The sequence below is a fragment of the Xiphophorus couchianus genome, chromosome 16 (assembly GCF_001444195.1).
Source record: "Xiphophorus couchianus chromosome 16, X_couchianus-1.0, whole genome shotgun sequence".
NCBI lineage: Eukaryota > Metazoa > Chordata > Actinopteri > Cyprinodontiformes > Poeciliidae > Xiphophorus > Xiphophorus couchianus.
The window spans coordinates 11,657,233-11,677,332 of NC_040243.1; the positions used below are offsets into that span (position 1 = coordinate 11,657,233).

Consider the following 20,100-nt stretch of genomic DNA (forward strand, 5'->3'; position numbering starts at 1 on the left):
TGGATTTTTTTAAGTGAAATTCTATAAAGTTATAGGCAAACGTTCCCTTACCCCTAGTAAAAAGGTAAAGATGTCATTCTCAGAGCAGTGAAAAAAACAGTTAGTAATATGAGGGTTCCTAGTTTTAGCTGATTTAGTTAACTAAAACCACACAAACTGAAAATTCTTACGTCTGCTTACGTCTGGTATGCTTTTTAACTGATTTGAACACTATACTTCACATTCAAGAGACACAGTTGTTAAGTGTATTATGGTTTTCTCAGCAGAAAAATGTCAGGTAACTATGGTAATCATGAGATCAGATGCGATTTGTCAATCTGCTCTGAGGTTCAAGAGTGGACTAACCTTCTGAAACATTGGAGACAGTGTTGGCTTAGGAACATGTTCATTGGCTGAGAAAACAACCAAATGTTGCAAATACTTTTAATTTCATTGTTTGAAATTGTTAAGTTGCTTCAAATTGTAGCTCATGTAGAAGGAGCTAAAACAGACAGTCTATCAGTGTTCCACCACTATGGAATCTCTTCATTTTTTTAGTAACTGCGAAATGACATTTCAGCTCAAACTAATGGAACTATTACACTAAAGCAGTATGATACTCGTGAGATTATTTTAGATCTGCTTTGCTGTTATAAACAGGTAAGAGAATACAAGTATTTTTGTCCAACTTTGCAGGTATATTCCATTGCCATATCTTTTATATCTTCACTTTACTGAGCTAGGTTACTCTAGGAGGAACAGAGTCAAAGCCTGTAATACTCAAAGTTTGAACTATTTTATTAATCCCTGGGTGAAATTGAATAATACTGGGTACAAATGAAAAAAGGGATTCAAAGCCTGCAGGATCCGTTTCCAAAACACTGACCACTGAACAGCAGTGTGTAGTGCCGTCCATGACAAATCAGTGAGAGAAAAACCAGATGAGAGACGGATGGATCACATCATCCTAAAATAAAAAAACACATAAGACTTCAATACTCTTCCTCATACTGGGCCAGACTTTACGTAGTGTTGTAATTGTTCTTGGTCAGGAGTTGTTCTCTTTTTGTACCTTCATGCACTGTCATAGCTGGGTTAACTCACAAGAGTGGCAACTCTCATGTTATCTAATTGCCTGGCTAAGTCTGAAGGGTTGAAATGCCACCATTACAACAGTGCACTGCCATACAAAGGGTGTGTAAGCAATGAGGACCTTTTACTGGTTCTTCTCTTCCACCCACGTCAGAGCTGAGGGCTGAAGCATGCTGTTCCTTTACTTTGAATAAGGCTACTCTTAATTATGATCTACGCAAAACATTTTAAGACAGAAAACAGGACAACTACTGTGCATCTGTCAGAGAGAGGGAGAGAAGAATGGAACAAAAATAAGGAGGGAGAGTGGGATTATGATAATAATAGCAGATGTGAACTTGTGAAGAGTCATTTCTCGAAAGGTGTGTCATTCAGTAACTTTGGAACAAACTTCTGGCAGTGGCTGAACTCTATATTTAGCATATTTACTAAAATAAAAAGTGAGTTCAATCTGGCATTGAAAGTTTCTCCTCCCTGTTTATGACCTCAACGGTGGTGCTACCGTCACTAATGACGAAATAAGAACCATATAAAGCAAGAAAAAAAAGGCCTCCTCAAATAGTCAGTACATAAGGAAACAGTTCCAAAATAAAGACTCCTATAAATGATCCTGTTGTGGAAAGCCAGGGCATGAGTAAAGTTGTTTACTGTGTTCTATATTTAGAGCTGAATTTTTTTTTACAAAATGAAAACATTTGGAAGATGACCAATTTGACCATTTGAGTTAAGTTTATTCTCAAATGTTACAATGCCTTAGTATTCATGCTTCTGTAAATGTTCACATTTTGTTGTTGAAAAGTTTAAATCGGAGTTAGTTTCTAAAACAATAACCAAGCCTCTGAATATCGCACATGGCACTGTTCAATTGAGCAAGGAGAGCAAAGGACCTGACAGAGGTACTAAGATCCACAGCTTCAGAATCGGTCAATTTGGCAACACGTACTTTGGATCTTCACAAATCCGATCTTTATAGTACAGTGCAAGAAAAAAGTTAATGTTGAAAGAAAAGCCTAAATTTTACACAAGTAGGTGGAAAGCTTTGACATTCAGAAGGTGTCCCAAGCAACTGAGATTTCCTCAAAACCCCCGAAGAAATTCATTGTATATGGGGGTGCAATTGGAAAACAAAAGCGTCTAAAGGTTCAAAGGATATGACTACTGTAAGCATGTACAGCAGGAGGATGAGGAAAATGCTCCTGGAATCAAGGTAATGACTAATTGTAACAAAGGTCCCAGATAAGCTCAAAAGCAAGCGGGAGTCAGGCCTGTAACTAAAACACAATCATAAACACAAGCGATGTTAGGGATTACACCCTGCAATTCGCCGCAGGAGATCACAGACGGCACAGGTGTAGCCATCTCCGCAGATGCATTCTTCTCTGTGAACATTGTGCCAGCATAGGTCTGAATGACACTTCATCATCTGCTCTTGCTGGCTGTGTGAAACTTGTGTAAACATCTTTGTGCCTGTGTGTGACTTGGGACACGCACAAACACACACACAAACAGGAAACAGTGGGATTACAACGGCTAATGATGTGTCAAAAATGCCTCGCACAACACAACGCCACACATTCATGGGCAGAGTGGAGCTTCTTTTCTTGGATAAATCTCGCTGGAACTGACATTTATTTTGACTTGTTTTGCTTGGATTTAAGATATAACTGAGTAAACTTTAATAGTAACCTTTGCTTTATTCAGGATCAGGTAAATATTCAGATGTTTAATATATTGGTTTTAGAAAGCAAAAGAGAGCAGACATTTGAAGGAGAACTGCAGGAGTGATAAGCTGTTTTCTCAGTAAACAGCACCCTCTAGAGCGACATGTTACTTTCAGTTCTGCAACTCTCTCTGGCTTTTGCGCTCAGTTTCTCTATAACCTCGAAAAACGTACTCCTAATAAGAAGATTCAATGCAAATAATTTTTCACATTCTGAAAAAGAAAAAAAATCACAGTGGATTTTTTTTTGTATTTTCTCAATGGGAGGCACTAAGTAAGCAGGTTATCTCGTTTTCTGGCCTCCCTATGAGCCCACATTGCAAAGCTCAGGCTTAACCACTCGTTTTTCCCAATGCAAGCTGATAATGAGGCAGGCTGTTATTAAGATGTTTGCTTTAATCGCGCGGAGGGTTATTAGGTGCAGTTTACAGTACACGGGAGAGATTAAGGCAAGCCACGCGTGACAGAAAAAAAAGCTGAGCAGGCTGATGATAAGCCAGCTACCCATTGCTGTTGAAACCGGGCTCAAAAATACGAGCGCACTGCCGTGCACCAAGCCCAGCATGACAGGGTGTTTACCCCCTCGATCTCTTTGCTTTCACTTCCATCTCGGTTTCTCTAACTGTTTGCCCCAAATCATGTTACACAACCACAAAGGAATGCCTTGTATATCAGGGAGGAAAAGAAAAAAAAAGGGACAGTAAAGACAGGATTACAGCAGGGTCTATAAAAGCAGTAGATGTTTTTTTTTTGTTGTTGTTGTTCTTTTATGTTTGAATAAAAGAAGAAGAAAAAAACATGCACAGAGTTTGACAGTATTGTTCAAGCCCAGACGCATGCACATCTAACTTCTTTCCATAAACCAAATAAGCCTGAAAAGTGCAGCATTCTGCATGCAGCCCGGGAGAGCTGCATGTTTCATTTATATTTTCGGTGCCATTTAATAAAAAGAGCCTCTACAAAATTTCATTGCAGTTTGGAAGAATAAGGGGAGCACTTGAGAATCCATCATTTTAAATGCATTCAAGTTTTCCCACAAATTTCCCACCAGCTTTTCCAAGCATTTGACCCATGCACACAAGGGCACAACTTTTAATAAAGTTTGGAGCCAAAACACTGCACTCATATGTTACTTAAAAATGACATGCAGCACCCACCCTTAATGTTTATAAGAGCTGCGGTTCGCTAAGAAAACATTGCTTTTGCCACACATGAAGACAATAAAAACACATTCATTAAGGTGAATTAAAAAAGTCCACGCTGAATGGTTTTGGGCTGTTAACACTGGTTCAGTACTTGTGTCAATAAAGCAAAAAAATACTATATGCATTAATTATGTCAGCACAGCTAATTCTAGATAAAAGTTGACAATTTTCCCACCGGCGCGGACAGAGCAGTATAAAGGTGTGTGCATGTTTGTCTATTTGTGTGTATCAAGTTAGTAGAAGGTCAGATTGGTGAAGTATTAGAGCGGTGTTTGCTCTCCCAAATGTACACTCGGGGACTGGCCTGTTTGAGAGTTTGAACAGTGACGTGAGAAACCCGTAAAAAACAGGACGTAGCACCGCTCTGTTTGCTTAAGAACACCCAAAGAATGGGCCAGCATTACAAAACCAATCTCTCAGCTAGCATTCCTCCTGTCTGTCAAACCTTGTACCCGTTCAACAAGATGTGACACAGAACGGAAAAAAAGTAGTTGAAGGGAGAGCTCCTTCAAGTTTAGGTGACTTTTCATTTGTCAATAGAAGGTCAGCCCTGTGGCCGTCTCTGACAATCAACAGAGAGAGGCAAGTATCTACTGTTTTTTTTTACAGTCACATTATCAAGTTTGACTACACCTTCACTTTGGTATATCTGGAGCTGGGATGATTATGAGATAAGGTAGCATCACAGAAGAGGTCGTCGTAACTTATTAATCACCAAAAATCTAAAGAGATACTTTCAAGCCGTTAAAACTAGGCCAATGTCTTCCAAAAATGTAATGCTCATAAAATCCCTCCCACCCAACGCTCCCCCCAAAAAAACTACAAGAAAAAGAAAAGATCACATATAAAACTTTGAGAGTTTATTTTTGGTTGACCCCGAATCATTCTGTTTCTCATGCAGTCAACCAGGGCACAAATGCACAAGAAACCTAAGACTAAAAGTAGCTCCTAGTGACATCATTGTGAGAAAAAATATTAAAATATCTGCAAGTACAAAGTAGGACTTTTAATAGGCCCAATAGTGTCTTAAGCAGGGATAATGGCAGAAAGAGAAAGGAGAAATACTGATTAAGTTCTATTAACTTAATCAGTAAAAGCTACCAGGCCATATTCTATATTTTCAATAATGTTTATTTTTTGGGGGGGTGTTTTGGTTTTTTTAGTCCACTCTCCTTACCAGGTGGTAATGCTCCATGAAGTTGTTTACCGATCGGCATTAGACCTGAAGTATAAGAAGAATAAATCACACCCTGTAGAAGACAGCATCACACAGAGCAACAGGGAAGCACTGAGATTTCACTGAGATAGAAATTTCTGTTGACTCCTGGCTTAATTACTGTTATCAATAAACATGCATATATACTGACAATTATATTTGTAAAGATCATCCTAGTCTTAATTTTGTTTAGAACAATTATGAGTATTACTTGTTTTTAGATGATCAGACAGTTGTTTACTTGATGGTTCCTCATTTAAACCAGGATTTAAGTTCAGTTTAGATGATGATGATCTTTTGAGAAATCATAAGGGTTCAATAGTCTGTGGTGGCATCTATTATGTTATACATGGGTAAGCTGTAGCTACAATAGCTATTTTAGAAAATTATTTGTTTAATTTTGCAAGACAAGGTAAGGTTTTACACGCATTTCTACCTGCCATCCAGATGTACAAAACATTTGGTGCATTTATAGAAAGAAAAACACAAAAACAAAAGAGGAAACTGCACTTGAAACTATATTTCAAGATGAAAACTCAAAAACCTTGAACTATTGACCATCATTTAGAATTTCGGTATCACAAAGGTAAATGATCCCCTTAGTTAGAATGCTAGAAACCTTTGACTTACTTCAAAACACAAACCAGGAAAGTTTTACTTCTGAAAACAATATGATGTTCTAATTTTAATTATTGTTAAGTTGCACTAGACTTTTATGGCAATAATTTTTAATAAAAAATATTGTGTCCTGTCTTTATTGTCCCACTTCAACAAGCAAGTCATTTTCTATGATCTACAAACAGCACACTGTAGGAAAATACGGATACATTGCCACAATAAACAATATCCACAGGACAGGAGGTTGCTAAGAGCTATTTTGATTTAGTCAGAGGTCCGAATACCTTACATTTCATAACCAGCAACAAGAATCAAACACAAACTCAACTGAAAAAGTCTTGAGAAAATAAACACATTTAATTATGTAAGATTTAATAAATATTTTAATCACACATCAAAAATATTTATCTCCATAGGAAATTAACTAATATGTCACAGTTCAAACATGTGAGAAGTGATTTGCTTACAAACACAAAACAGACATAGGAAGGAAATGTGTGGCTATGAAATTGAAGGAACAAATGGCAAAAGGCCAAATTTTAATAATTCTCACAAACTGTTTAAATGGTTTGGAGTCCACTGAATTACTGTGATATCAAAGGGAATTTGTTTAAGAAATATTCATCGAAATTGATTAGTGATCAGAATCAAGAATTAAAATTCAAATAATTCATTGTTAGTGATCATTACTTGCAGACTTAGGGACTCATCTTCATATGTTAGCTAATTAATTCATCACCTGCAAACTGTTTCTTTCATTATTAAAATAAAATTTTACATCAGTCGAGTTGAATTTGTTATAGAAGGCAAAAGGTCAAGCTTTTTTTTTAATAAGAAAATTTAAATATGATCACACAGAGACATATCAAAACAGTTTGGCTAATGCATATATATACCAACTTGGACAGAAAAGCAAAGAGAGGCACCATGCAATTTTGGACCATTCCCCTTCCCTTGGTGCAATCATCCTTGTTTCGGAGGGAGCTACTGGGAAAACTGGGTGTGATTTGTATGTGTGTTTTTGAAGAGGGGAGCTCATAAACAGCCATGAAAGGGGCCCCTCTATTCAACTCGCAAGCCGAGATGCGCTTCACTGCGCCAGCCTTTTGTTTTCTCCTGCTCAAAAAAAAATAAAAACCTAAGCACAGAAAAAAAGAGGGGTTGATTCTCTGGATCTGAGCAGGTTCAAATGATGCCATTAGATTGGTGCCTGCTTTGAGTAAAAAAAAAAAAAAAAAAAGCCTTCAGTAGCGCTTGAAGTGATTTAAAAGATGCAGGAGAGAGCTTCCCACAAATCCTGTTTGAGAATAATTCAAGAGGAGAATGGGGAAGCAAGATGCCAAGCTAGTGATCATTCTATAGTATGCAAAACTGCTCTCAACTCTGAGAGTGCAGTGGATGTTAAAACAAAAGATGAGGAGAATTCCTTTATCACGTGATGAAGGGCAATGTGCTGTGATGGTACGTGGGGTCAGGAAGCTCACCAAACTTCCCACGCTGCACACTGCCCTTCATAGGGCCACAATTAATGCCTGCTACACTTCATCATGGACAGGGGAATTTTGTTTATTTCCATAGCAAACACCTCAATGCCTACACTGGGACAAGCTATCCCAAAAATACTTCCTCATCGGCATGACAGGGTTAAAACATCAGTTAGACTGAAGGAAAAATCAGGCTCAGAAATTCAAACTTGTAGAATACAGAAGATTTTCTCATTTATCCATGCGAGTCACATAACAAAAACACATATAACCAAAACGACCAAAAGTTCTGCAAGTACTACAAACAAGGAAGACGGATCTAATTTGACACTAAAAACAACACCAGCCAATGGAATCAGCCTGTGGTTGCTGTTTGATTGCTATCAAACAGGTGTTAGTGTTTGACTGTGTAAATCAACAGTCTATGCCAAAAAAGCCACCTGTGAACTCTTGATGAGGTAAAATGTCCAGTTTCACTAAATTCCATTCAGCCCACACTTCCAATTGTAAACATGTCTGTCTGATATGCCTGCTATCAGGAAGAACAGTTGATTTACCGTCAGGGTTTTGAAAATTAAGTACTAAATTTAGAAGAAACCCAACCTACCTGCTGTCACCTTCGGAATGACAATCTAGGTTTTAATTTTGCATGTTTGTTGTTAACAGGCCAGGACCTGTTAATTTAACACAGATATGTTTCCCTCCTCTTAAACTAACCCTGCTTAACAATCTTCATTCATTAATATTAAACCCAAATCAAAAAGTTTAGAGAAAAATAAATAAAAAAAAACAAGATGAGTTGTGACTATCAATTAAAGTTTCTTGATACAAACTATTGACACAAACTAAAACCATTTCTACACAGTAACAAATGCTTTATTTTACACAACTTGGCCTTTATATATGAACCCTACCTATTCACAGCATTCAGCATTTGCAAATTTACCTATTTGTGGATTTTTCTGTAAAACATAATTCCAGTTATATGCAGAAAATGTGCCTAGTTCTGGATGTTTTACATTGAACATATCTAAACTATTCAAAAGAAAATGCAGTGTAGGAAGCTGAAAAACCTATAGACACAATTCTACTTGACCCTCTACTGGTTAGCAATTCCAAAGCAGCAGTACGAATGCATCAGAATCTGAATTTTTTCAAAAGCCAACGCCACATGACATCCCCAATTATGAATTTTCCTCAATTACGTGCAGAATCATATACTTGATTGTATGATTCTCTACATGTTGATTCTTCACGTTGCCCTCCTTCTGCTTGTGCTGTAGTCAACATTGGATGTGAGGCGTGGTACACACTAAACAGGTTTCCAGTCCATCACGGAGTAAACTGTCTATTGAAACAAATTAATCTTGTATCAGAAGTTCCACTGGATTAGACTTTCAATAATTATTTTTATTAAGAACTGAGAAACTCAATGAAGCAATGATTTTCCCTGGAATGCCTCTACTCATGAAAAATGAATTAGGTCGCAACACCTGTGAACGTTTTCAATACAGGCATCAGTGGAAATCATTATTTCACAATAAATACCTGGTGAATGAACAGAGAGCAAGATGGAAAAGTTGAGTGACTCAGAGAGGCATAAAGCTGATGGGTTTTTCCCATTCGGCATATTCTGTCCTCTGTCTGGCTTGCCACAAAACATACCTTCTACACGAACAAAAGGGTAGTCAAATGTGCAAAATACATTCCTTACCATCTGACACATAGTAGAAAATCTGAATCAAATAGGAATAAAACTTTTTATAAAAGGTAGCTTTGTACTCATACGTTATATTCCTCTGTGTAGATTATATTAGCTCTAAATACAATAATATCTTACCATTTATTATTCTTTAGCACATCCGCTATTTAAAATTGTAACTCACCTAACATATGTAATTAGTAAACAATAGAAGTGTCAAGCACATCAATAAATATCAAAACTGTTTAGCATAGGCTACTTGCTTTGTAACCACGCGTACCAAACAAATACCGCTTTAATTTAAACACAGGCTAAATGCTTTTTTTGTGCAGAATTAATGTGAAAAGACATATTTCAGCACACAACGCAGCATTTAGAATTTAAACAGACTCTTGCTGTAAAGTCAGACCAGACCTGAGTCATAGCGAACACCATAGAAGTTGTTACGGTGGTGGACAGGCAACTATACTTAAAGTTATAAATCTTATGAGGCTCCGTCTAGTCAGCAGTTTGGTCAGCAAATTACACCACCTTAATGTAAGCGAGTGAAAGGTACTGTTGTTCACAACTTATCACACAGCTAATGGTAATGCTAATCTGAATTAGTATCTTGTCAAAAACAGCATATGTCTGTTAAGTAAGCCCTTCTAAAGTTGTATGATTTTAATTTTAATTTAATTTAGAGAATATTTACTGTATGTTCAATGATAAGTAAGGTACAATTACGATTATAAAACTCACATTTTGTTTATTTCTGTTAATCAAAGTATTCTATTGTTTCCTCTCTTTGGTGAAGAACTCAGAGTCTTTGAGGTTGGAAAGCCTTCTTGCTATGCATGACCTTAATCTTTGGCTCCCCCAATCCCAACTCAAACTTGAACTTAGGCTGAGGCACTCCAAAACCATTATTCTAGCCAGAAGAAACGTATTAGTAAAATTGAGATATTGAAACCTAAGGTCCTCAAGGTTGATGAATGAATGTTTGCGAGAAGAACCAGCAGATTCCGGAGAATGGGCACAGACTCTGCAGGCAATGATGTCAGAGGAAGTGATCTTCTGAATTCTTGATATGGGCCTTATGGGCTCCTGTTGATAAGATTGAAGAGCATCTCACTATGAGATTCTCAGCAGTCTACATGTTAGTGAACAATCATGCCTCATTTTTGGCTATCACGCAATCTCACTCAGACAACATGTGGGCTCGCCAAACACGGGTTATCGGTTTTGATACAACAGGAATGGCTCTTGCTCAAAAAATGTTAAAGCAACATCTACACCCAATAAAACAATTCTTGTTTGGGGTGGGAGGAAAGACACATTTTAAGAGTACAAATGAATAAAACCGCCTCACAAACAAAAGCTTTCATCTTCGATTCTCTTAAAGCTACAGTATGTAATTTTTATTTAAAAAATGTTTCTTACAAAATTGTTAAAACTATCCCTTTGACATGACAGTATAGCATAAGACAGATATTCTGTGAATAATAAATCTCCTGTGCCTTCTCCCAGAGCTTGGTCAGAAACAACCAATCAGAGATAGGGTGAGGTCTTGGCGCTGTCAATCTTGCTTGTGTATTGTCTACTCACAATCTCCCCCTGGTTCTCTGCTATGCTACAGCTCCTTCCAGACAGTAAAGCCTGTCATGAATGCTCAGGCTAGTTAGCATGGCCACCGATGACGGTGGATAAACAATTTTTTTACAAGGGTAAACTGTTTCTCCTATATTAGTACATTGAGCAGTGCATACACAAGCCTGATTGACAGTACTAAGACCTTTTTCACAGCTATGATTGGTTGTTTTTGATCAGAAGCGGTGAATTTTTGCAAATCGCAATATAGCTCAGGGAGGAGGTGGAAGAGCTTCATTTTTTTCACAGATCTGTCTCATACATGCTATCACAATAGCATCAGTTGTAGCAAATATATAAAAAAAACACACATTTAAAAAAAAAAGAAAAAAGCTAGATATTGTAGCTTTAAATGACCCTCCTTGCAGAAGCTGGGCAAGGGACTCTATGTCAAACCGGTTGGAGGGAAGTTGCAGTTCATTGTAATGTCCGTTGTCATGGATACATCCAGGTGTTGCTCATGAGCCAAGGCAGAGGAATCAAAAAGCCAAAGCTCTCACTAATCCCTCTCCATACCACAGTGTGTCAACAATCAGGAATGCACTGTCTAAACTAAAGCATTGTTCTTCTGCCAAGAGGAGAGAGAGAGAAAAGTAAATCACAAATATATCCACCGATACTGCCACTAAGAACTGCTGTCTGGTGGGTGGGAAAAGAAATCCAATGAGAAGAAACAAGTCAAGAATGAAAGAAAGAAGCTCTGGTATCTCTCTGTGAAGCTTTTTTTAAACACTGTTCATAGGGTGTGCAGTGTATATCCAAGTACTGCTGTGGGACTAACTAAGTAGCAGCTTCTGTAAGACAAAGTCAGAGCTTCTGAGAAGAACAGCTGCCGTCAACAGTTGGATTTCTTTGAACTAGCCATAAGCACCAAGACAGCAGGAAATATCCTCTTGATGTCTTTGATCTCAGCCCAGTGGAGTCATATTCAAATAGAAAGTCCATTATGAGAATAATCTCACAAGAACCTGATAATAATTCCTGATCTTTGTGGACAAAAGCCTCCAAACCAAATAACTGGTTTCCCACTGTTTCTCTGTCAACGGCTAGGATTTTTATTAATTTCCCCTTTGGTGCAAATTGTGGAATGTTGCCAATTTTAACAGGATTGTCTGAAAATCATTTGTTGTATGTGTCATTATCTTAATGTATCTCACTTTTAGAAAGTATGTGACATATTAAAGAGTCATCTTGGCATTAAGCACTTCCAGTTCAACTGCCTTAAAATCCGCAAATCAAATTTTAGGATCAGACATGCAGACATAAGCAGTTCTAGGGGTGTTCTGTGTAAGGCAAGACAATAGTTTGCCTGTTGTCTCTCTTCCTCTTTTTTCCGTGTATGCGCATTTTTGCATTTTGTGGTATCACAGAACAGACAAATTCAAAATGGGGCAAAACGGATGCGGCAAGGGCGGTAAGACAATGGCTAAATTTGCCGGTAGAAAAAGAAAAAAAAGGTTCTCCTCAGAGCTTTCTTGTGTGGAGGACGAAGAGCCACAGTCTGATCTGCTTCCCCAAGACCCAAGGCCTTGTCGCAAGCCACAACAGTGAGCATCTTTGTCAGGCAGGAATATTACTATCATACATGACGACCAGAAGAAAAGTAAATATCCCCTTTAATGAGCTCCAGTTACAGCTTCTGACAAAACTCCCTCCACAAAGCTAATTTAGAAATGAACAGATCCGATTTTAAGTTTCTGTCTGAGATGCTGACTGAAGAGATGATAGAGCAGAAATTGTTCAGGTACATTGTTGCATTCATTGAGGTTTAGCTCCTAAGGTACAATACATAAGCTATCTAAATAGACTATCATTCAAAGCCAACTATTTCAAACTTTTTCCCCTCAGAAGTATGCTTTACAAGTCTTTGACAATTTGAAGCACATGCTCATAGCCTTCCATAGAAAACGCAGTTATGTAACTCCAATAAATCATATCTAAAATATTTGCATTGTAGACTATATTTCAGCAATTTTTATTTAGCAAACTTATTTAGTGCAGTAATTCATTAAAAAATATCTAAATATGGGTATAAAACAGTTTGTTTAGCATTGGTAAATAGAATAATAGACACAGAGTCTTTAAATTTGGAAGGTAAATGTAAATTATTGAAGTATTTCAGTCTGGATTCTGGATAGCAAGTAATCATTTTCTTTTTGCTTATTTTCAATTTTTGTAGTTCTTTTTCTTTTACCTTGAAGAAAATAAAATAAAGACCTGAAATATTAAGCTCCATATATTTCATTTCAAATTCAGATTGCAAATCAAATTTATACCAGAGGAGATAAAAATCAAATTAAAATAAACAGTCATTTTTAAAAATGGTAAGTTAAAAAAACAGATACCAAAGTTACTTTTGGGTATAACATTTAATGGACGTTCAAAAACTTTAATTCGTGATGATCTCAAAAGAGTTACAAAAAAATATGTCTTCATGTCCAGGTTTTTGAGATCAGAGGGCCTCTTTCCAACTTGTTGCTCATCGCTATGATTGAGTCAACCTCATTATTTAAAAGAAAACCAATAACCTTCTGAATGATTGAGTTGTTTCACTTTGGTTCAGATGCTCCCAGAAGAGCTTGAAGATGCAGATTATCTTGTTGAAAGATGAGGAAGGCGACTGACAGGAGGCACCCAATGCTCTTTCTGCCAAATTAGAGTTTAACCTCAATTTGACCCTTTTGTCAACTTAGCTGAGCATTTTTATTTTCTACAGAACAGGTTGGCTGACCCCGACTTGTAGAACTTAGCAAGTACTCACTCGTCCTGATATCGGGCATCTTATTGCTTGTGCTATGTGGGATGTGAGAACGATACGCAGCCCATTGTTGACCGTCTTCGCTCTGTTGTGTGTAAATGTGTGTGAATGTCTTTGTCAGCTAAAGCCAAGTATACACTTGCCCTCAGCGACACATACACACACACACTCATGCCTTCACCAGCCAAAACCTATCATTACGGCTGTCACGTAGCCGCCTCCGCAGCAGGCCTCACAAGCCCCGACAACCACCGGCACACACACCTGGAGGGCCAAACACTTAGTTCCCAGCACTGTGCTTTATAACTACAGCCTCTTAACACACACGGACGCACACACATACATAAACAGACACACATACTTAATCAGGATCTGCAGCCAAGCTTCTTTCTTGCACCTCCCATTCTCTGTAAATCGTGTCTCACCTTTCTATCTCTCCAACCGCAAATGCTTTAGTGATATTTAATTTTATTTCCTTTGTTATTATTTCCACATAGGATGAGTAAAACAATGCACCACCTCCAAAGCAAGGTTTGTAGTTACTTCCAGGCTGCTGCAGTGGAGAGACAAACAACAGGCGTCATTATTGCTGACTGTATAAAGAAATGTAATCTATTCGCAATAGCTGGAGTAACTCAGCTAAGGAAATAAGATTTCCAATAGTCTCAAGAAGCAGATTATAATCATAGGACCTGAACAAAAAAGTGTAATTCCTTCTTTTTGTACATTTCTAAATCCAATGTTTGCTTGAGCCAGAGATACTTGAGAGTGCACACAGTTAAAACTATAAGTAAACATAACTGACAATGCACACTGTACTCCCTACTCACCTGCCACACAGTAACACAGAGTAACAAAGAGGTTCCACTGTGACAAATCGGACACCATGCAAAATCTCCTGACAGCCTACCGGTTTAAAGAAACCCAGTTCAAACACACCCTTCAGTCATGGTTAATCAAATGAACAAAAGAAGACCTCAGGAACGTGCTACCACTACAGAAGCTTTTGAAAATGACACAAATCCTGGTAATGTTTGCCCTAATTTGTCCTTTTGTCATGTTACAAGAGTTGTCTCGGGCCTCTGCTTGCACTTTCTACATGCTCTATTCAGAGATGGTTAAGTGTGTAGCAGGTAAGTCTGATAGGAGTGTGAAATCTGAAACTGACAAGCTTTTGAGGCTCAGTGTGCAAATAAAAAACTCTTAGGTGATTATACACAGGATAACATGGGAAACTGACTGAATGTATCTAGACCGACTTGCGGAGTGGTGATTATAAGCTGCATAATCACATATTTTTAAATCAATAATTTAGTCTCATCAGTCTCATAACCAAATAACTTTGCAGAATATTTGTGGTTTATCAAAAGATGTTGACCTCCATCTGTCTAGTAACAAGCCTAATCTTGCATTATTTGAGACCCATATCCATGCCTCTTTTTGAGGCTCAAAGTTGTACAAAAATCTGAAACATCTCAACTAACCAAATTTGCTCTAACTTCTGCCATACAATGGTTAGTTAAACATTGTTCAAGGGAAAATTGACATACTATTGAAAGTAAATATTTTATTTGCATTTTCCTCCCCATATTGGCAACAAAAAACTCTCCCAGGGTAGACCGATAAAAAGTGATCAATTACTACTTTGCCTTGCAAATTTTGCACCAATCACCCAACACCTGGTATTGAGCAATGTGAAGTTTACTTCTTTCTTTCAGCGTTACATCTGGGCCTGCAACTTGCTTCTGCCTGTGCTCTGCTGCTCATGGCCAAGTGTGTGTACTGCATATTATGAATGACCTCATCAGACACTAAAATACACACCAGAGGGGCCTGGGCAACATCAGGTCTGAATTTTGCCGCAGAGCCTTAACAGTGTCTCCTTGCTTCATTTACATGCAACAATATACAGGTCCACAGCCCTCTCGCAAAAACACTTAAACAAACAATTCATGGGATGCTAAACTCAATCTTTGTCAGAGCGTGCCAGCACACAGATGCACAAGAGCACAAGTGATGGCACGAAGGCTTTCATTGCTCAAAAACAAAACCCTGTTCTAAATTTCTTATGACTATAGTTGGGTAATAAACATCAGTGATTGCACCGTCATATGTGACTGCTGTGAGAAATATGCAGAGCTGTCTTCTAGCTAAAGAAGTGGACTCAGCCTCAAGACATAAGGGGGGGTGTGGTCTCAGGCAGGATCAAACAAAGCAAACCCTGGCACAGTATGCCATCTGCACTCCTTCATCCCCCTAAAAAATCCACAACCCCACTCTCCCTATCGTATCCACAAGTTTTTACACTGTGCGAAGTATCAGAATGAAAGAGGCCTTGTCTAAGAGTCTAATCCTTGGGTGATTAGTCAACGCGTCTTGATTAAAAGCCCGTACTGCTGCCACACCCCCATCCCTCAACCCCCAGCCCCCGTCAATGGAAATGGCAGCCCACAGGTGTCCTGACAATGCATGTCTCATTGGGAAAAAATTGGTTTCTGGAGTGAGGATGGTAGGTTTTCAGAGCTGACTTTCACATTAAATAGAGGAGAGAAAAAAATAAAGAAGTCCTAAAGCTGAAGAACCAGCACAACATCCTTGCATTTTCTCTAACTTTTAAAACTTTATAAAGTCACTTTTACCCACAGATTTAAAAGGGTTTTTTTTTTCTTCAGAAAATCAACAGAACTCTTTGAGGCACAATGCCTGAGCCAAAGAAATACATATTTTCACAGATTATCCCTTCATCAGTGAGTGTTTTCTGTAAACAGCCATTTTGCATTAGATGGATTGAAAGAAAAGACGGGTATTTCACAGAATCATAAACCTCATACACCCTCACTTTCCATCAACATAAATACCTTATCCCAGGGGTATTCCCAAGTCTGAGCATGTTACGACTGACTAAAATATTGTAATGGATGGCATTATGCACAGTTTTATTGGTTAGAGGAAGGTTCAGTTCAGCAAAAACATAATTCAAATAAACAAGAAGGGATATTAGATGTGGACTAAAAAGAAATAATTTATTGTGTCCAGCACTGTAAAGGTCTAGTATAAAGGATAGCATTTTTCAATTCTCAATGATGAATTTAGCTATACACAAACAAGGTTGAACTCTTCTCTTGTCATTGTGAGTTTAAGACATTTCTCTTAATCTGGCCCTAGTTAACCCATGGCAGCGGGAAATGACCTGTGACCCTGGGGACACACTACTGTACTTCCCCAATCACATCCATCGTGCGCCTAACCCTGACTGAAAGCTCAGGAAGGGAGGGACCATGCATCTCAAGAGTCCTGACACAGAGAGGAATCACTTACCACTTCCCCAAAGAGACCCCAGTAGAGTTACAAAGAGGTGGGGGGATTCAAATAACAATGGCAAGAGGGAGGGAAAGAATGTTTCCTGAAATCACATGTTGTTAGGAAGTCTATATCCCTTGCCAACCAGTCAACCAGGCAGTGAGGCCGGCTGTGCTCACAGATCCACAGGGTAAGAGCACACATGGTTTCAGTTTGACTCCATGTAGGACTTGAAGGAAAGAAGGGGGCCTGGTAGCAGGAACCCTCCAATTCTCACTTCCTGCTTCTGCTGGAAACGTGATCCGTTCGCCTGCCGTCCCCTTCAACACAGAGCGCAGTGTTCACCGTGGCAGCCGGGGGAACGGCGTGTTAGTGCGAGAGGCAAAACACATCACACAGAATCAGCCTGTCAGCGCCCTAAAATTCAGGCGGGTGTTTTTCTAATGAGATGGTCGGGACACGGTAAAGACAATCCTGTGCAATCAGCCTGTCAATCGTTCTATATTGTGGCAGGAATTTGGGGGGACATTTCTTCATTACTGCAGAAAGCATATTTCAACCAGAGCACCCAATAATCAAACAATACCAGACTACTTAAAATAGAGAAGAAACTAGGAGCCTCTCTTTGTTTTTTTCCAAAGATATCAACCAGATTTCAAAATAAAACTAACTTGCCTGTGACATCTATTTATTTTTGCTTAAACTCAGGTCACTGCAATGAGATGTGTGTTTCTTCTGAATAAAAACACTTTGTGATTGATTTATTCAGGATTTAACCTATTTTTATTATTTTTAAAGACTTGAGACTTGGCTTGAATGTGGCAAAAATGACTTGTGAGCATCTCTGAATTTTAATATACCTTAATGCAAAAGTTGTCCTTCAGCATGTAAGGACTTCCACCAGAAAGATCACCATTTGTAATAAAAATTGTCCAGAAGTGTGCACATTTCTAACCATTGTTAAAACATGATAGTGAACGTGGTAAGGGGTGAGAAGACAAACAGCTTTGTTAGTTAGCTAGTTTGCTCTAAGGTAATGAAAGCTCAAAAACGTTGCTTTAGACCGATTGTCATTGTAACTCATTTCTGACAAAAGACTCCTTTGCATATTAATGTTAAAAACTAGGCTAACAAAAGGAACAACTGCAGGAAAAAAATATTCACAGTCTGTGAGAAATAAATTCTATTTTGCCTTTGATAATAGATATGCAGAGCTTTGTGTGTTATGAAGGCCTTAACGTCAATGTCTATGCTTGCTGTGTCAGAGCCAGCAGGACTCTGAGCTGAATTCCTGCCTCAGCATGCAAAAAGTTAACAGTGCTGTCGAAGAAGGAATGATTACATATAAAAATAGAGCATACCATATGTTCTCCTGACAGGCTGCCTAAATAAGCATAGTGACATAGGTCCAACAAGGCCTCTGCCTCTTACAAGCTAGAAAATCTCTCATTTTGGGCAATCATCATAAAGTATAAGTGGGAAGAAAAATGGCTCAGAAAGTCACCAATATGGTGACCTTCTGTATTTCATAAAACATCCAGTCATCATGTCTTATCTTAAAATCTGTAAATGGTTCATACAAATTCACAATTTGTCAGAAATCAAGGAATTCCAATTAGGGAAAGGTACTAGAAGAGAAGAAGCCCTCTGGGTGAGTGTACACATAACAACCACCACTATAAAACCTACTAAGATTTTGCACATTAAATTGCCCTTGTCAGCATGAACCTTCCCAGAAAAGTTCATCCTAGTGGAGCCAGTTGACTGCCAGAACCTCAAACATCTCAGTCTCTCCCTTTCCATACTCTGTTTGTGTCCCATAACAAGACAGAGCATGCACACTGTAAAACTCTTAGGGGGAGGGCTAAAGGGATTGGGAGATTAAATATATTTTGAATTCCTTCTCCTTAATGTGGCAATTACCTCCCTCCCTTCCTTCTCCTTCACCTCATCGCTCCTCTCCAAGTGGCACAGTCTGGAGTTTGTTTCAAAGCACATCTCCTTATTTTGTACACAGATGTATATAGACGTATATGCAGAGAAAAAATTATTTTGCAAAGTATCAATTACTAAGAGCAAACAAGACAAGATAAGATTAGATGAGCTTGGCAGCTCATCCAGTTATCAAGTGGTTTTTGGCACTTCTGTGATAAATGCTTTCCTTGCATGGCTTGTCAGTTTGCAAACCTACAATGTGTTTTAGATTTGCACTGACTTATTCTTTCTGCTTTCAGATGATGGACTGAAAAGCGCTCCCTGAGATGTCCAGAGCTTGGGATATTATTTTGTAAACTTGCTTGCTTAGACCTGCTATTCAACTTTTTTTTTATGCCCCTGTGAAAGTATTTCTCAAAGTTACCTAATAATAAAATAAAAGTCCCGGACTACTCTAAAGTCCAATGAAACACATGTTTTTGAATTAAAAACACATTGGTTGAAGCTTTAAAACTGTTATTCTAAAGTTTATTCAGCCAGATTGTTTTTCAGAGCCATAATCATAGTTATTTACATCTAATAACCAGATGAGAAAGTTGGGGTGGACTTGTGTGTGCCGTGCAGCATGTTGCCTTTTTTCTGCTCCCATAAGAAAGATCTGGATTGCTAACGTCAGTGCACCGCAATGTTACAGAATTATCTAATGGTGACGTCTACAATCCCTCATCTAGTCACTTATGTAACAAAAAAGAAGCTGCGGATGTAAGATTTTCAGGCAGTTTTTAATCCACTGTTCGAAGGTCGGAGTCTGACCCTCGGTTGTGACAAAGAACATTCTTCTGGAAACCAATCCCACAAAAAAGCTCAATTTCACCTCCCATTCTGCAATTGGAGGGCTAGTCACAACCCACTTCTTTATTGACTATCCTTTCACACATTCCTCGCATCCAAAATGGTCTCATTTTCTATCAGCTAAGCTCCCTTAATTGACTGCTCTATGCGAAAGGGGATTATCTGATGAGAGGGGGAGGTAAAGAAAGCGGAGGAAAGCAAAACACAAAGAGGAAGTAAACGGTCAGCTGGGGGTTGCAGGACACCAAAAGATTACCCCTGTCATTTATCCTGTTCTTAAAAAAAATACATCTTCAGATGTTTCCCGAAAGAGAGGGGAAGACTTTGTGAGGGATCCAAGAAAAAGGTGCGCTATCAGGCACTTCAGAGGAACTCTCACTGCTGAAGAGAACAGAGGAAGGCCCCTGTAGTGAGGATTCAGGATTTCCTCCACCAGTAGCTACATTAGCACATTCTGAAGACCAAAAACGCTTTCTTTAGACCTGTCTGTCTTTAATTCTTCCACTGCATAGTCACAGTTCTGCTTCTTAAGTTACACGGGTATCCAGGGTCTGTTTTAATAGTGAGATATGTTTTCCCCACATTAGAGTGCAAAGTTCTAATCTTTTCC

At 38.5% G+C, this 20,100-nt stretch overlaps 1 long non-coding RNA gene across 2 annotated transcripts in view; it reads right to left on the reverse strand.

Moving 5' to 3' along the window:
* Positions 1-20,100, reverse strand: part of LOC114160009 (uncharacterized) — a 59,008-nt gene that overhangs the window by 17,486 nt on the left and 21,422 nt on the right. The window contains exon 1 of one of the 2 annotated variants that reach the window (XR_003598697.1): positions 13,407-13,867. The exons of the other annotated variant lie outside the window; for it this stretch is intronic. This is a non-coding gene — a long non-coding RNA (uncharacterized LOC114160009). Of the gene's footprint in view, positions 1-13,406; positions 13,868-20,100 lie in introns of those variants that run through there. 2 annotated transcript variants of the gene reach the window in all.